At 39.6% G+C, this 15,287-nt stretch overlaps 1 long non-coding RNA gene across 1 annotated transcript; it reads left to right on the forward strand.

The window, feature by feature from the left end:
* Nucleotides 1–208: 208 nt before the first annotated feature.
* LOC137262188 (uncharacterized) lies at nt 209–13,289 on the forward strand. Its single transcript, XR_010954896.1, has 4 exons — nt 209–257; nt 1,446–1,490; nt 12,342–12,365; nt 13,159–13,289. It is a non-coding gene; the product is annotated as an uncharacterized lncRNA (long non-coding RNA).
* The last annotated feature ends 1,998 nt before the right edge of the window (nt 13,290–15,287 follow it).

A 15,287-nucleotide genomic window follows, 5' to 3' on the forward strand; every position in this document is an offset into this window, starting at 1 on the left:
CATACTGTCAGTGTTGTAAGTCTAAACATTTGAAGAGAAATATACATTACAGAACCAATGTCACAGTTCTGTAAATATTCATTATGCTGAAAGATGACACTCAGTAAGGTGAACCATTCCATTCACAGCTGGAACCAATCATAATGTTCTCCGTGCTGTGAAAATGTTTATAAGTCTGTTGTGTTGATGGGCAAAACAGGTTTCCTGGCGACTACCCACACGGTTCAACATGAAGCTGGTCCTTCTGATGGTTCTTGGTAAGTTAGCCTATTGTGTGTTAGAAAACATCGGTGACCTTTGAAAACCACACCACACCTAATTTCATTATAGTCTGTAGTGAAAAAGTACCGATGAAGTTTGCTTTACGCAAAAAAGTAAAACAAGTAAAGTGGAATTAAGATTGCGAATCCTCATAATTCTACCTGTAGAAATGAACATTTAAATCTCAAAATTTTAGTCCACCTTTTGGTTGAGCTGATTTTCTGTCTACACTGCCTTACAGGGCAAATGCTTGCACACAGAACGCGAACAACCTGCATAACTAAGGGAAACCCCACGAAAATGATATTTCGGGTTTTGGGCCACTAAATCAAGATCAAATCCTTCCAGACATTAGACTTTTATATTAAAAGATGATGCATCTTGACGTGCTTCTTGAGGTACTTTCCATGCGACTCAAATATCAAAGGGAAGCTGAAGGGAACGTATTGGGGTTGCATTGATGTCATTTCCTTGTGAGTAGCACGGAAAGTGTAGTGATTATCAAATGGTTAGTAAGTGTTGAACATCAGTTATTCCTGACAGAAGCATTTAGTCATTCTTCACCTTCTAGAAGGATTACATATTTGCATATGAAGACCATAACTATTGCTAACAAGAACGATAACTTTCAGAAGGTTGAAGTTTCCTCCTGAGGGGGAATGTAGGCCGAACTTCATTCCAGATGATTATCATTTTCCATGATTTTAATCGTGGAATATATGTATTTTTAATGTTTGGCTAATTTGGCTAACACCGGAAAGGAGAATTTAAATCCAGCGAGTGGCCATGCAGGTAGCACAGTTACTGGTGATTAGAGTATTAAGTGTAATGTGAAATCATTAAGATGATTTTGATAGTTTAAAGGGGTCTTTCTAATACTTTTACGTTGTTATGTGACTGATATTTTTTATAGTTAACATAAGTCTTCTCTTCATGAAATGACTAACGTATTGTACAAGGTGACCTTAAATTTTAACCCACCAATGCACTTATAATGAGTTCTCTTAGTTTTTGCTAGTGGTATCACATCGAGTGGTCAGACTCACGTTCCTGTGCATCGTATCGATGTCATTGGTGTCAATCACTGAAATGTATCATCCAGTATTGATGAGAATGGCGTAAATCAATAAACAAACAACCAAGACAAGCACTGAAACATTTGTTTTCTCGCTTATATGTTTCAGTTATTTCCATGGTACAAATGAATACACATTCTGGGATTGTGGATGGTGAGTAGAACAGCCTTTGGGTCAGTCATCTACTCCTTTAGTCCCCAGAGACAGTATATAGAAGATACTAATCGTGTCTCCACTAACAACACAATACACTGGGGTTCTTGAGAGGTATTTAGAAGTCGGTATTCTAATATACGACAAATTGTTATGGATGTCAACTTCTTCAATATTGTTTTTCGACGTTTCTGGGCTATTCCTTGCCGCTTCGTCAGTTGTATACTAACTAACTGTTAGACAGGATGATTACGGGATGCCGTTTAGAAAGTGGTCAAATGCAACATATGTCATACTTGGGATTTCACTTTCTTAGTAAAGGACAAATTCTAGTACTTTTCGGTTGAGTCCCATCCGGGATTCGAACCCGCACTCTCAGAGTCAGGCAGTTTCAGTTTCAGTTTGAATGGATTTTACGTCGGCTTCTAACACCTAGCCAATGTGGCCGACGGGGTAGGTGGGGGTGATTAAATAATGAAAAGTGGTAATAAATTTAAACCACCTACCCTAAAAAATGATAAATGTAGGGAGTAAGCCTAGTGAATTTGGAAGACCGTATTGGTAGGTTGCCGAAATAAAGAAAGGGGGGAGGGTATTTATATTTGGTATAGGTTTAGAAAGTATGGAGAGTAGATAGTTGGTTATAAAGTTGGGGGGAGGGGGGAGGAGCAATATAGGGAATAGGGAGTGGGAATGGTATAGCATAGGGGGAAAGTTGAGTTATACAGTTAAGCTGTATAAGGTTAGATAAGGGAAGTAAAAGTAAAAAAATTGGAAATATGGGGGTGGGGGGTGGGGTAAGAAGGACGGTAAGTGTGGGGATTAAAATGTTTTGGGTATATAAATAGGTGTATATGATAAGATAAGGTATAGATGAGGGTTTTTTTTTAAGTTTAGGGTGGTATATGTACAGTGGTTGGCGGGGGGGATGGTGAGATTGTGTACAACACTTTGTGGTGTGTACTAAAATGTGTTTTTGGTATAAATAATTTGTTTAAGAATGTTGTTTTTTGGTATAAATATATTGTATGTATATAATAAAATAGCTTAAAACAAAAAAGGGGGGGGGGAGATTTGGATGGGTAAAAGGTTAAAACTGAGCTGGGGATTTGGGAGGCTGCGGGAGGGGGTAAGCAGATTGACGGTAGAGGAGTTTGAGTGAGGCAGAGAGCGTGTGGACGGGCGCGGACGTCGGAGGAGACGACCGCGCACCGGCTTATGGGACCGTTAGGTGGCTCACGGTACAGGCGAGAGGTAAGATGGCGGTCGTGGGTGAAGGATATTGTGGAGAAGGGTTTTCGGTTTTAGATTTTGTGTGCTATGGAGGAGTTGAGAATGAAGGTTGCTACTGCGCTGAAGATGGATTTTGGGTTAGCCGGGTTGAGTAGTTGATGTGTCGTAGTGGTATTTTGGTGGGATTGAGTTGTGTAGTTGTGTGATGTTGGTGTGTTGTTGTTTACATTCAGTGAGTATGTGTGATATTGTTTCTTTTGTTTTGCAATGCGGGCAGAGTCCATCTGGGTGTCTGTTTTGTCTGTATAGATTGTAGTTTAGGTTGGTGTTGCCGGTGATAAGTCGTGTGATAAGTGTGTCTAGGTAGGGGGTGTCTGAGAATGTGGGTGTTTTGTTGATGGGTTTTGTAATGATGGATTTGACCCAGATGGACTTGCTTGAGTTTATGTTATGATTGTAGTTAAGTGTAGATGTGTATTATTTGATGAGTTGTTTTGTTTCTGTTTTTGAAGTGTGAAAAGGTATATGTGGGGATGGGTGGGTAGTTGCTAGTTTGGCTATTAAGTCTGCTGTGTTGTTGCCTGTATTGTGTGTGTGTGCAGGGATCCAGAGAAGTGTTATGATTTTGTTGTGTTTCTGAAGATAGTTGATTTGTTGGGTGATTTGGTGGATAAGGTCAGGGCGGGACTTAGAGAATTTGTTTTGAAGTTGATTTATGGCTGGGAGGGAGTCGGTTATGATGAGGAGGTGGGAGGCCGAGAGGGTAGGGATAGTATGGAGGGCTGTAAGGATTGCCAGTAGTTCTGCTGTGGTGTTGTTTATATGGTTTGTAAGATGGAAGTTGGTGGTGAGGGGTGGGGTTGTTTGAACATGTATACCTATTCCTGTTGTTTTGTTTGTTGAGATAGATGCGTCTGTATATATGTGAGTGTGGTTGGGGTAGTGGGTGTCTAGGTGGATAATGTTTGTTTTAGTGTGAGTGTCAGGTTTAGGGGTTGTGTTTAGCATGTGGTGTTGTAGTGTGGTATCTGTTTTGGGTGGGGGGAGGTGATGGATGTAGCTTGCTATGGGAGGTGAGTGTTGTATTGTATTAAGGTGTTGTGCATGTAGCAGACTGGATAGGTGAAAGTAGAAAGGAGCAATATTTTTATTGTTTTTGAACTTTTTAAGGGTGGATTTTTTAATGTTGGTGAATTTTGTTTTTATGGTGTTGTATATTGAGTGCGGTTTGATTTATTCGTGTACTGATCACACCTTTGCAAAACGCTGGAAACCATAGTAAACAATAGACTAAAACATCATATCCAAACCCACAATCTTATCAAACAGGACCAGAGCGGCTTCACTCCAAATCGACAAACTTTAGATAACATTTTGCATTTGGAGCATGATGTTAGAATCGCACAAGCACAGAAACAATACACACTGGCCATCTTCATAGATTTCAGTAAAGCATTTGACATGGTTTGACACAACGGCCTCATTAAAAAAACTACAGCAAAATGCCATACACGGTAATATTCTAAATTTCATTCACCATTTCCTAAAAGACAGACAAATAATAGTCAAAAGTCACAACACCCTCTCGGACCCATATCCTCTAGAAAATGGTACCCCCCAGGGTAGCATCCTATCACCAACCCTCTTTAACTTCATGATCAATGACATCTTTCCTCAAAAATGGCCTGAAATTACCACTGCTAAATTCGCAGATGACATCTCTTTTTGGATTTCCTCCACCTCAATAATGCAAGCCACTTCTAAAGCACAACGAATGTTAATCCACCTCCAAAACTGGGCCCATAAGTGGGGGTTCCATATAAATGTCAACAAAACCGTGGGCATTCTCTTCAAAAAACAGCATATGCAAAATTACACACCCAAACTACACCTAAACAACCAAAAAATCAACTTTGAAAAAGAAGCAAAATTCCTAGGAGTAACTTTCGACCAACACCTAACATGGACTCCCCATATTAATAACCTGGTCAACAATTGTCAAAAAGATTTAAATCTAATGAAATGTATTCGAGGCACCACATGGGGAGCCGACAAACAAACACTTATCGACATCTATCATTGTCTTATCCAGTCGAAACTGGACTACGCCGCTTCGGTCCTGCACTCCCTCTCCCCCACCAACCTCCACAAACTAATCTCCTTACAATACAATGCCCTAAAACTAGCCCTAGGGGTCAGGGCTGGCACCCCATTATCCACACTCCTCCTACTTACAGGCATCTCTTCAATCAGAATCAGGCACCTTATCGCCAGGATATATATACTAGTAATGTACATGAAGCCAGAGTGATGATTTTAAGCATGTATGTACGATTAAAACATAGCAGATGAAAAGAGGATTAAAATATACAAAAGCTGGTATGGTGTTGTGACAATGGATTAAGCAATAGAAGCCAGTGTATTTGATTAGTGTACACTAGTGGGGGGTGAGAGCCTAACAATATACAAAAGCTAGGATAAGATACTAAGGGTGGGATGATGCTGTAACAGTGGATTAGGAGGTGATTGGTGAAGCCTCGCGTGTATTTCATTTCCCAGACATTGGGTAGGTAAAGCCCTTGGTCTCTGCTCATCCGTACGGCTAATCTCTTGATGTTGATAGCTTCTGAAATTGTGCGTCGTCGCCAATCATGGACGTTCGTGGCTATGATTGTATTTGCTTGCCAGTCAATGGAGTGTGACAGATTGTTCACAATATGTTCAGAAAGGGCGGACTTTATATCTGATTTCTCTACTGAAGTTCTGTGCTCTTTCAGCCTAATGTCATTGGGATGAGATGTCTCTCCTACATAGTTGCTGCCACAGTTACACATAAGCTCGTAGGCACCCGTGGCGAGCCACCTCCTCGTGGTGGGTGCTGGGTCACGCTAAGAGCTCGCCAACACCCCCGTAGTGGACCCGGGGGGATATTTGGTCTACCAACCCGTTTGCCGTGGGTTGCGGCCCGTGTCGGCGGAGGAAGGGATCCTGGTGGTTGAGGGCAATAGGAGCTTGCAACCGTGTTCCTGTTGCTCAATACACCACTTTGGCCCTGACTTCGCCTAGACGGGTGGTCGAATGGGCCCGGTTCGACCAATCGGCTGGTCATGCCAAGCCCTGTGCATGGAATCTATGTATATTTATCATTGCACAAGTATAATTTGAAATTGATGTAATTTTGGTCTTGGTTTTATTTTTATAAACATGTTTGATTTGAATTCTGACGTTCAAAACTTTGCCTAGAGTCGTATGCCCAGAAGGCGATGGCTCATGGGCCAATCTGGCGGATCAATTATTTATAATTCTTCTGCTGGAGTATATCATCCGGGTATCCTTGGTGCTGCAGACTGGAGGCCCGCTTGCTTTAGCATTGTCCTTGTGATACTCCGTGGTGGGTGGGGAGCTCGGATGATGAAACCTAAATAATTCACCATGGCTTACGAAACCCCCACTAAAAAGAGTAAACGTCCTCTTGAAAATGACCCTGTTGATGACCTCAGAACGTCTAAACACATTGACTACTGGCCACGTTTTATTGTCATTGAGACCAAAGATAATGCACCTTTAAAGTTAAACCCTTTTGCGGTGTCTAAAGGTATTCAAGGCATTGCCGGTGATGTAAAGAACATTAGAAAATTACGTTCTGGTGCACTGTTGATCGAGTGCGCCAAAAGGCAACAGTCAACGAACCTTTTGAACACTGACACTTTCGTTGGCACTCCGGTTACTGTCACGGCCCACAAAACACTGAACACGAGCAAGGGAATCGTACGTGATCGAGATCGCTTACTGGCAGACATGTCTGAACTTGATATCGCTTCCGAAATGAAAGATCAGGGTGTATTATATGTCAAACGTTTCACAGCCCGTAGAAACAACACAACTATTCAAACTAATACCTATCTGTTTTCTTTCTCATCACCTAGTGCTCCAACATCACTTAAAGCTGGATACTGTAATATCAGTGTGGAAAAGTACATTCCGAATCCCCTTCGGTGTTTCAAATGCCAAAAGTTCGGCCACGGTGTCAATACTTGCACATTGTCTGTTGTGTGTGCTCACTGCAGTGAAAAGACAGACACAACAGAAGATTGTGACAGTAACGTCAAAAAATGCACCAACTGCTCAGGCGACCACTCCTCATTTTCAAAACAGTGTCCTGTTTGGAAAGAGCAAATGGAGATAAACAGAATAAAGTTTACTCAAAATATCTCCTTTTCTGAGGCAAAAAAAATGGTAAAGAGGTCTGATCTTCCAGAAAGTTATGCTACAGTAGCAAAAACTTCATTGGAGTCTACCCCTAAAATAACAAAATCATCCACAGGCTGCCAAACTACCTTGACTTGGGTAAATTGTGTTTCTCCACAGCATTTGTACCCTGCCATATCATCTCAGACTGAGGAATCACTTCCTAGTACCTCAAAGTCTTCTTCTGATCACAAACCATCATCTCAGTCACACTCAAAGTCTCAATCGACAGCTGATAGTCAACAAACTGTAAAAAGTAAACCGAAGCCAAAGGCTGATGCTTCAAAACAACAAAGTGGCAGAGCTCCTAAAGGGTCACAGAACAAAATTCAACTATTTAATAAATACGGGTCTCTTGAAGACATGGACATTTCTGAAAACGTCCATTCTAGGGCACATAGCTTGTCGCCCTCCAAAGGAGTGCGGGGTAGATCCCCAATAAATCCCCCCAAAAGATAGTTTGTTCTAATAATATTATACAGTGGAACTGCAGAGGATTGAGGACTAATTTACATGAATTACAGCTATTAGTACAAGATTTTACACCTTCAGCGATATGTCTCCAAGAGACATATTTAAAACAAACAGATACATTTGACCTTCGTCAATTTAATGCATATCATTGTTTTTCACCTCCGGGTGATAGGGCCACTGGCGGATCATGTCATTTAGTCAGACAAAACGTTATTCAAAGCCATGTTTCACTTAATACTAATATGCAGGCTGTTGCAGTGTGAGTTACTTTACATGTAGCGTTTACGCTATGCTCTCATTATATTTCGCCGTCTTCGACGTTTGCCAAAACTGATCTTCAAGCTCTATATGACCAGCTCCCGAAGCCCTGTATTATAATGGGAGATTTAAATGGACACAACCCACTCTGGGGTAGTGTAGCTACAAACACTAAAGGTAAGTTATTGGAGGACTTTTGTTCTGACAATGATTTATGTATTTATAATGATGGTTCCAGCACATATTTACACCCTGGTACAGGGACCTATTCTGCTCTTGACTTGTCACTCACAAATTCAGAACTACTAAATGAATTCGAATGGTCAGTCCACGATGACCTGTGTGGAAGTGACCATTTTCCTACTGTATTAAAAGCTGTAACTCCATCTGATGTTCCTCCATCATCAAGGCGAAATTTTAAAAAGGCTAACTGGGCTTTATATGAAACACTGTGTGCTGAAAAACTTTCCCGTTCCCGATGCTATTAATTGCTTCTCTGATGAACTGAATTCCATAGCTGATGAGTGTATACCAATGTCCTCTGTAGTTCCACACATAAGAAAACCATGGTTCAACGATGAGTGCAAACAAGCTAGGAAGGCAAGAAAAAAAGCAGAACATTATTTCCGTCGCCATCCTATGGTGCATAATTTAAATAAATTTAAAATTTTAAATTCTAAAGCACGGCGTACTTTTAAACAGAACAAACGCCAATCTTGGCAAAATTATGTATCCAAAATAAATTCTCGGACACCCATGTCCAAGGTATGGAACATGGTGCAGAAAATTAAAGGTAAAGGTACTAAATCTACTGTCGATCATCTAAACATGGAGATCAGTTACTTACGGATAAATCTGATATTGCAAATAAACTGGGTGAAACCCTTGCTAAACACTCTTCCTCTTCCAACTATTTACCTAAATTCCAGCAGTATCAAAAACAACAAGAAAAGAAAAGTATTAATTTCAATTCTGATAATGGGGAAGATTATAATGAAACATTTTCTATTCATGAACTCCATACTGCTCTTGATCAAGCTCACGACACTGCTACAGGAGCTGATAACATACATTATCAACTTCTGAAGCACTTACTAGAATCCTGTTTAGAGACGCTCTTGTATATATTTGATGATATTTGGACTTCCGGGAAATTTCCTTCTTCATGGCGTGATGCAATAGTGGTACCCATACCTAAACCTGGACGTGATCATACGGATCCGTCCAATTATCGTCCGATTTCATTGACAAGCTGTGTTTGCAAGACCATGGAACGCATGATAAATAATCGACTTGTTTGGTACTTAGACACTAATAACCTTATCACAGATATACAATGTGGTTTCCGGAAAAACAGAAGTACAGTCGATCACTTAGTTCGTTTGGAATCATTTGTAAGAAACGCATTAATTAACAAACAGCACGCTGTGTCTATCTTTTTTGATCTTGAAAAAGCATATGACACAACTTGGAAATATGGCATTTTACGAGATTTACATGGCTTCGGTTTGCGAAGTCGTTTGCCTGAATTTATAGCCAAGTTTTTAAATAACAGACAATTCCAGGTCCGTGTGGGTTCTACCCTGTCTGATCATTACAATCAGGATCAGGGTGTTCCACAAGGCAGTATTTTGTCTGTTACACTTTTTAGCATAAAGATAAATAGTTTATCAAAAGTTTTAAACGATTCAATTGATGGATCGTTATTTGTGGATGATTTTAATATTTCTTGTCGTGGTAAAAACATGCATACTATTGAACGGCAACTGCAGCTGTGTTTAAACAAAATAAATAAATGGTGTCTTGAAAACGGCTTTAAATTTTCTCAATCCAAAACTAATTGTATACATTTTTGCAGAAAATATAAGCCACATAAGGACCCTGAACTCTCTCTAGATGGCACTCTCATCAAAGTTGTGAAGGAAGCTAAGTTCTTGGGTCTCATTTTTGACTCACACTTAACGTTTCTACCACATATTAAATCACTTAAAACTAAATGCCTGAAAGCACTTGACTTATTGAAAGTGGTTTCAAATTCAAAATGGGGAGGGGATCAAGCTACCCTTCTCCATCTATATCGATCTCTCGTGCGTTCGAAACTCGATTATGGCTCCATTGTCTATGGTGGAGCCTGCAAAAGCAACTTAAAACTATTAGATTCAGTCCATCATCAAGGTCTAAGACTTTGTCTTGGCTCCTTCAGAACTTCACCTGTTGACAGCCTGTATGTCGAGGCTGACGAACCATCTCTTGAGCAGCGACGTATAAAATTAGCTTTACAGTATGTAACAAAACTATATTCAAATGAGTCCAACCCTGCATATACCTGTGTTTTCAATCCCCTGTATGAGGATTTATACAAAAAGAAATCTTCTCTTGTTCCGCCTCTTGGTTTAAGAATAAAACCACTTATTTCTGCTGCCAGCATTGAGCTGGAAAACATAGCTCCTTCCCGTCTTCTTTCTTCTCCTCCTTGGCCGTTGGTTAGGCCACAAGTTGACCTAACATTAACGACTTTTAAAAAATCAGAAACTAATGAATTACAGTATAAACAAGAATATAATCAACTGAAACATAAATATAGCAATTATAAATCCTTATTTACAGATGAGTCCAAGGATGGTGGCGCAGTTGCTTGTGCCACTGTCATTGGATCCAGAACAATATTCTCTCGATTACCAGATAATAGTTCTATTTTTACAGCAGAAGCTAACGCCATATTAACAGCTCTCAAATATATTCAAAGACACCCTAAACGTAAACAATATATAATCTATTCCGACTCTCTTTCTTGCCTCCAGGCTATTAAAAATATCTCTTGTAAACATCCACTTGTAATAGAAATTATTGAATTGTATAATAATCTTGCCACTGGCCAATACGACATCGTCTTTTGTTGGTTACCCAGCCACGTAGGTATTTCCGGTAACGCAATGGCCGATCTTGCTGCCAAGGCAGCACTCAACAAATCTGTGACACCACTTCTTATTCCATACTCTGATTATAAAGCCAGCATTAGAACTTACATCCGTGATCTGATGCAGAAGAAGTGGGACACCCAAGTGGGCATAAATAAATTATATGCAATAAAACCCTATATTGGTTACACCTACTTGGGTTGTCAGTCCAGATTTGAAGAGGTCATCATGCGGCGATGTCGTATTGGCCACACTAGGTACACGCATGAATATCTTTTGAAAGGTGAGGATCCTCCGTTCTGCATCCCTTGTGATGAAAGAATCACAGTCAAGCATATCTTGCTTGACTGTGTTGAGTATTCCATCACAAGGGATCAGTATTTTAATTCACATACTATGAAGGATCTTTTCAACAGTGTTAGTCCTCATTTAATTATTGCATTTTTAAAGGAATTAAATTTGTTAACCGAACTGTAAATAGATAAATATTTTAAAATTGGAAGATTAAATTAGTAACTCAAATCGTTAGTGGCTGTACCCTCAAAGGGGTTTGAAGTACCGTAAAATAATTGTCCTCCTGAGAGGGTACGTAAGTCCAAAAACATTTGACGTAAATTTCAGTTTTCCAGCTTTTTAATCGTAGAATATGTGTGTTTTTACTTTATGGCTAGATTTGTCTAAATTGCTAACGGCTGAAGGGATGATGTAAGTCCAACTGGGGTCCATGCAGGAGGCAAATGTACTGTGAGTCCCCGTGGTCCTTAGTGTGGTGATCTACCTTCGGTTGTTGGCAACCTATAGCTCATTTTTATATTGTGCTGTCCTCTATAGATACATTGTTTTAGGTCTATTCACTAGTTTTATATTCTTTTCTGTGATATTCTAGTCAGTTTTGCTGTCCTTCGTTGACAGGGTTTTACAATGTCCGTGCTAGTGGTTGATTTGTATTTTCATAATTAATCGTTCTCGTCACGATATGGCTGCAATACTGCCGATGTGACGTTAAAGACTAACTCACTCACTCACTCACTCACTCATAAGCTCGTAGATGCAGCCCCTAGGCTTGTAAGTGGTCTTGGTTGGTGTACATCTGCCGTTGGCCTTCAGAATGGTCTTCAGTGTTTTGTTAGACCCGAAGGTTACGTCACATCCATCTCGGCAGTTTTTTTTCAGCAGTCGACTGATGTGGTGGCTAATCTGACCTTGGTAGGGAATGTTAATTCTACCTGGGGATGGCTCAGGTTTTCGTTAGCGTTCTTCTTGCTGTTGCAGGCTTGATGATATGGTTCTGTCTAAAAGTTGTTTGGGAAAGCCGTTGAGGTTGACGAATGTAGTTCTTAGATGGTCTACTTCAGTATGCACGTTTGCTGTGGGGTTGATGGTTGGAGAGGTACTGATTCTACTGGTCGGTATGGGTGGGTTTTCTGTAGACGGAGAAGCCCATGATGTTGGGGGAGTTCTGGAAGGACACATCTAGGAACGGTAGTTTCTCTTGGTCTTCTATTTCTATCGTGAACTATGGAGTAATCATATTGTTTAGTTCACTAAACCGTATAACCAGCGTGCTATTTTGAGAAAATTCTCTTCACAACATGCTTAAGATTTGAAGTACGCAGTTTAAAGTGGAGAATATGATATCTAGAGAAGGCCCTTTATTCATGATCACACTTGGGTGTATCACATCAGAACATGTGCTGATACAGGTGTGTTTGTTTTTCAGCATCCGTCGCCGTGAGACGCAGTAGTGAGTATGGCAGTCCAACAACACTAAATGAAAATATGGGAAGAAAAGCGACAAGATATCACTAAAGTGTCCTTTTTAATCACTCTCCCATTTTGACGATACCAGGTTTTGTAGAAAGGTGAACTTAATGTGGCCATGTGTTATTATACTTTTTGACTTGTACTTCGTCCTTATCTTTTACACTCTAAACATTGGAACCACAACATACTTACAGCACTTAACTTAGCTACAAGAATGCACATGTAGAAAAGCACAGTGCATGAAATTTGATGGTAATTATACAATGTTGCACCTGCAGTTTGAAAACGGTACTGTCATCAGTTCAACAAATCTTCGTCTTTAATGTTTTGACACTCTAAAGATTAGAACCTGAACATAGTTACAGCACTTGACTCAGCTTTTCACCAGACAAAAATATCTGTAGCAGTAGTAACTTAAAAACATAGGAAATATAGCCTCTATTGTACTTATTTCACTCTGTATTTGCTCTCTAACGTTTGTATTTAGACAGATATTTTACAGTGTAACTCTTTTCGTCACAACATGGCTAAAATACTGCCGACGCACTTATAACTATTGACTTGCTCATTCACTCTTATCAGTGTTGATGATTTCCTTGTCCTAACAGTGGACATGACTTAAGAAAAGGAGTTTGAGCGTCTGTGCGGTAAATCACTCAGCTCAAGATGTCTTTCACTATTGCAACTTAACATTCATGAAGAATATGACACAGGTAAATTATCTTCCTTATAGTAAAACCAAACTCGTTCACACACTGACCTCTTATGTACAGGGGTTTTTTTTGGGAAGCGAAGCGGTGGTGAGGAGTTGACAGTCCCTTCTGGAATACCTGGTAATGGTCCCGAGGTAGAGAAATGACGCCGAAGAAGAACTCCCGAACATGCTAACATGTAGAGACTGAAATAAAGAATTCTTGGTTCATGAAAACAGTTTGTTTTCCATTTTTCGATGCGATGTTTTGATGTGCTACATGGTGTATGGTACAGCTCTGTGGGTTTCTGAATTACATTTACATGTTACACTAGTAAACCTATGGCATAATATAGACGTATTGGTCCAAGATTAGAAAAATATGTTGATTCCCAAGTTGCAACGCGAAATTGCTGAAGTACTATGTGGGAACCAGGAACCAACAGAGAAATGCGCCTTAAATAACAATGGTATTCTTAAATGTCAGCCAAAAAGGTATTACTCCGGCAGCATAGAATTGTCTGGCAGGATACATTCAGCAGCAATGCAATAAAAGAACTGTAGCGATAGACACAATGATAGTTACATCCAACTTACAGCAACAACAATTACTCTATTTCATCGTATCTTATCTTAATTTATGGCTAGATTATCCACAATCGCTAAGTCCTGAAGGGATTGTGTACTTTTATATTCTAGTTGTTTTACTGTCCTCCTCTGACAAGGTAGTAGCTCTGTTATATAACAGGTTATATATTATCCAAGAATTTGTATTATATTAAATAATCTCTCAACAAATGCTGGTGAGAACAACATAACTACAGATAGATCCTCAGCAACCAAGGTTACTCCACCACACTACGATTGGGCAATATGGTTTAAACATATTTTTATTTCCAAAATGAAATGTGGATTGGCGAACAAGTCATATGGCTTATATTAACGCCGCTCCAAAACACCCTTTGCAGAAGTGAAGTGAAATATGACGTCGTGAACATTCTTAATCAGTTAACATCAATAAAGTTTGGTGTGTCCTACGAGCCATAATAGATGTGGATCATTATGTATTCAGGGAAAGTTTGAAGCGTTGTGATGTGAATATATAATTGTGACCAGATTCTAATATTTTTTTTGGTTTTCGAACGATGATAGTTCCTGCTTGCCATTCATACCGGCATCGAGATTGTAGCCCGCCGAGTGAAAGAATAGATTTTAATTGTGAATAATTAACACAAATGAAAAAGAAGTGCAGAGCAGTTTCATGCCCGTATCCAGTAAGGACTGTTGGTTAAATGTCGATTGAACTTATCGGCGTTCAGATCACTGCATCCGAGTCTGAGACGTGCGTGGATGATTTGTGACATGTGAGATCCGTAGCTGAGGTCAAAGTAAATATTATTTTCTCTTTCTGAAAGTAGTTTGTTAAATTCCGATAGACTGCATGTTTCTTTTGAGTTTGGCAAAGCGTTCCAAAGACTAATGGTGTCGGGTAGGAACGAATTGGCATAGGAATGCGTTCGACAGTAAATGCCTTGAAATTCAGAATTATTTCTTAGATCATACCGATTGTTCGCAGAGACAGTTTGAGGGATTAATTCGCATAGATAGTCCGGTAAATGGTTATTGTGCATTTTAAAGAAAAAACGTTAGTTTCTTATAATGTCTTCTATCTTTCAGAGAGTAAAAATTCAGTTTCATTTATATTATAAATCTTATGGTGACTTGTACCACGCACAGCACCACAGATCGTTCTCAAGGCATCAAGATGTAAACTTTCTAATATCCGTGATTGTTCAGATGTACAACTGTCCCAGATATGCGAGCAGTAGTCAAATATGGGTAGAACGTAAGATTTGTACATAGTATCTAATGTCTTTCGGGATAAACGATATTTAAAACTCCTCAGACAACTGATCGTAGGACGAGTTTTACGGACAATATCTTTAATGTGATTATTCCATGAACCGTCGTTTTGGAGTGTTATTCCTAAATGTTTGTGGCTTTTGACTTCCTTCATAATCGTTCCGTCCATAAGTAAATATAATTTTATTGAGGGGTTTCTTTTAGGAGAAAACTGAATAGATTCGGTTTAGTAGGATTAAATGTAGCTTGCCATTCCTGACCCCACCGGAAGATTTTATCTAGATCATTGTTAAGAGTAGAAGCTGAGACCAGCGGATCTTCAATAATTGTATATAACGAGGTATCATT

This window comes from Haliotis asinina, chromosome 14, assembly GCF_037392515.1.
Source record: "Haliotis asinina isolate JCU_RB_2024 chromosome 14, JCU_Hal_asi_v2, whole genome shotgun sequence".
NCBI classification, from domain to species: Eukaryota; Metazoa; Mollusca; class Gastropoda; order Lepetellida; family Haliotidae; genus Haliotis; species Haliotis asinina.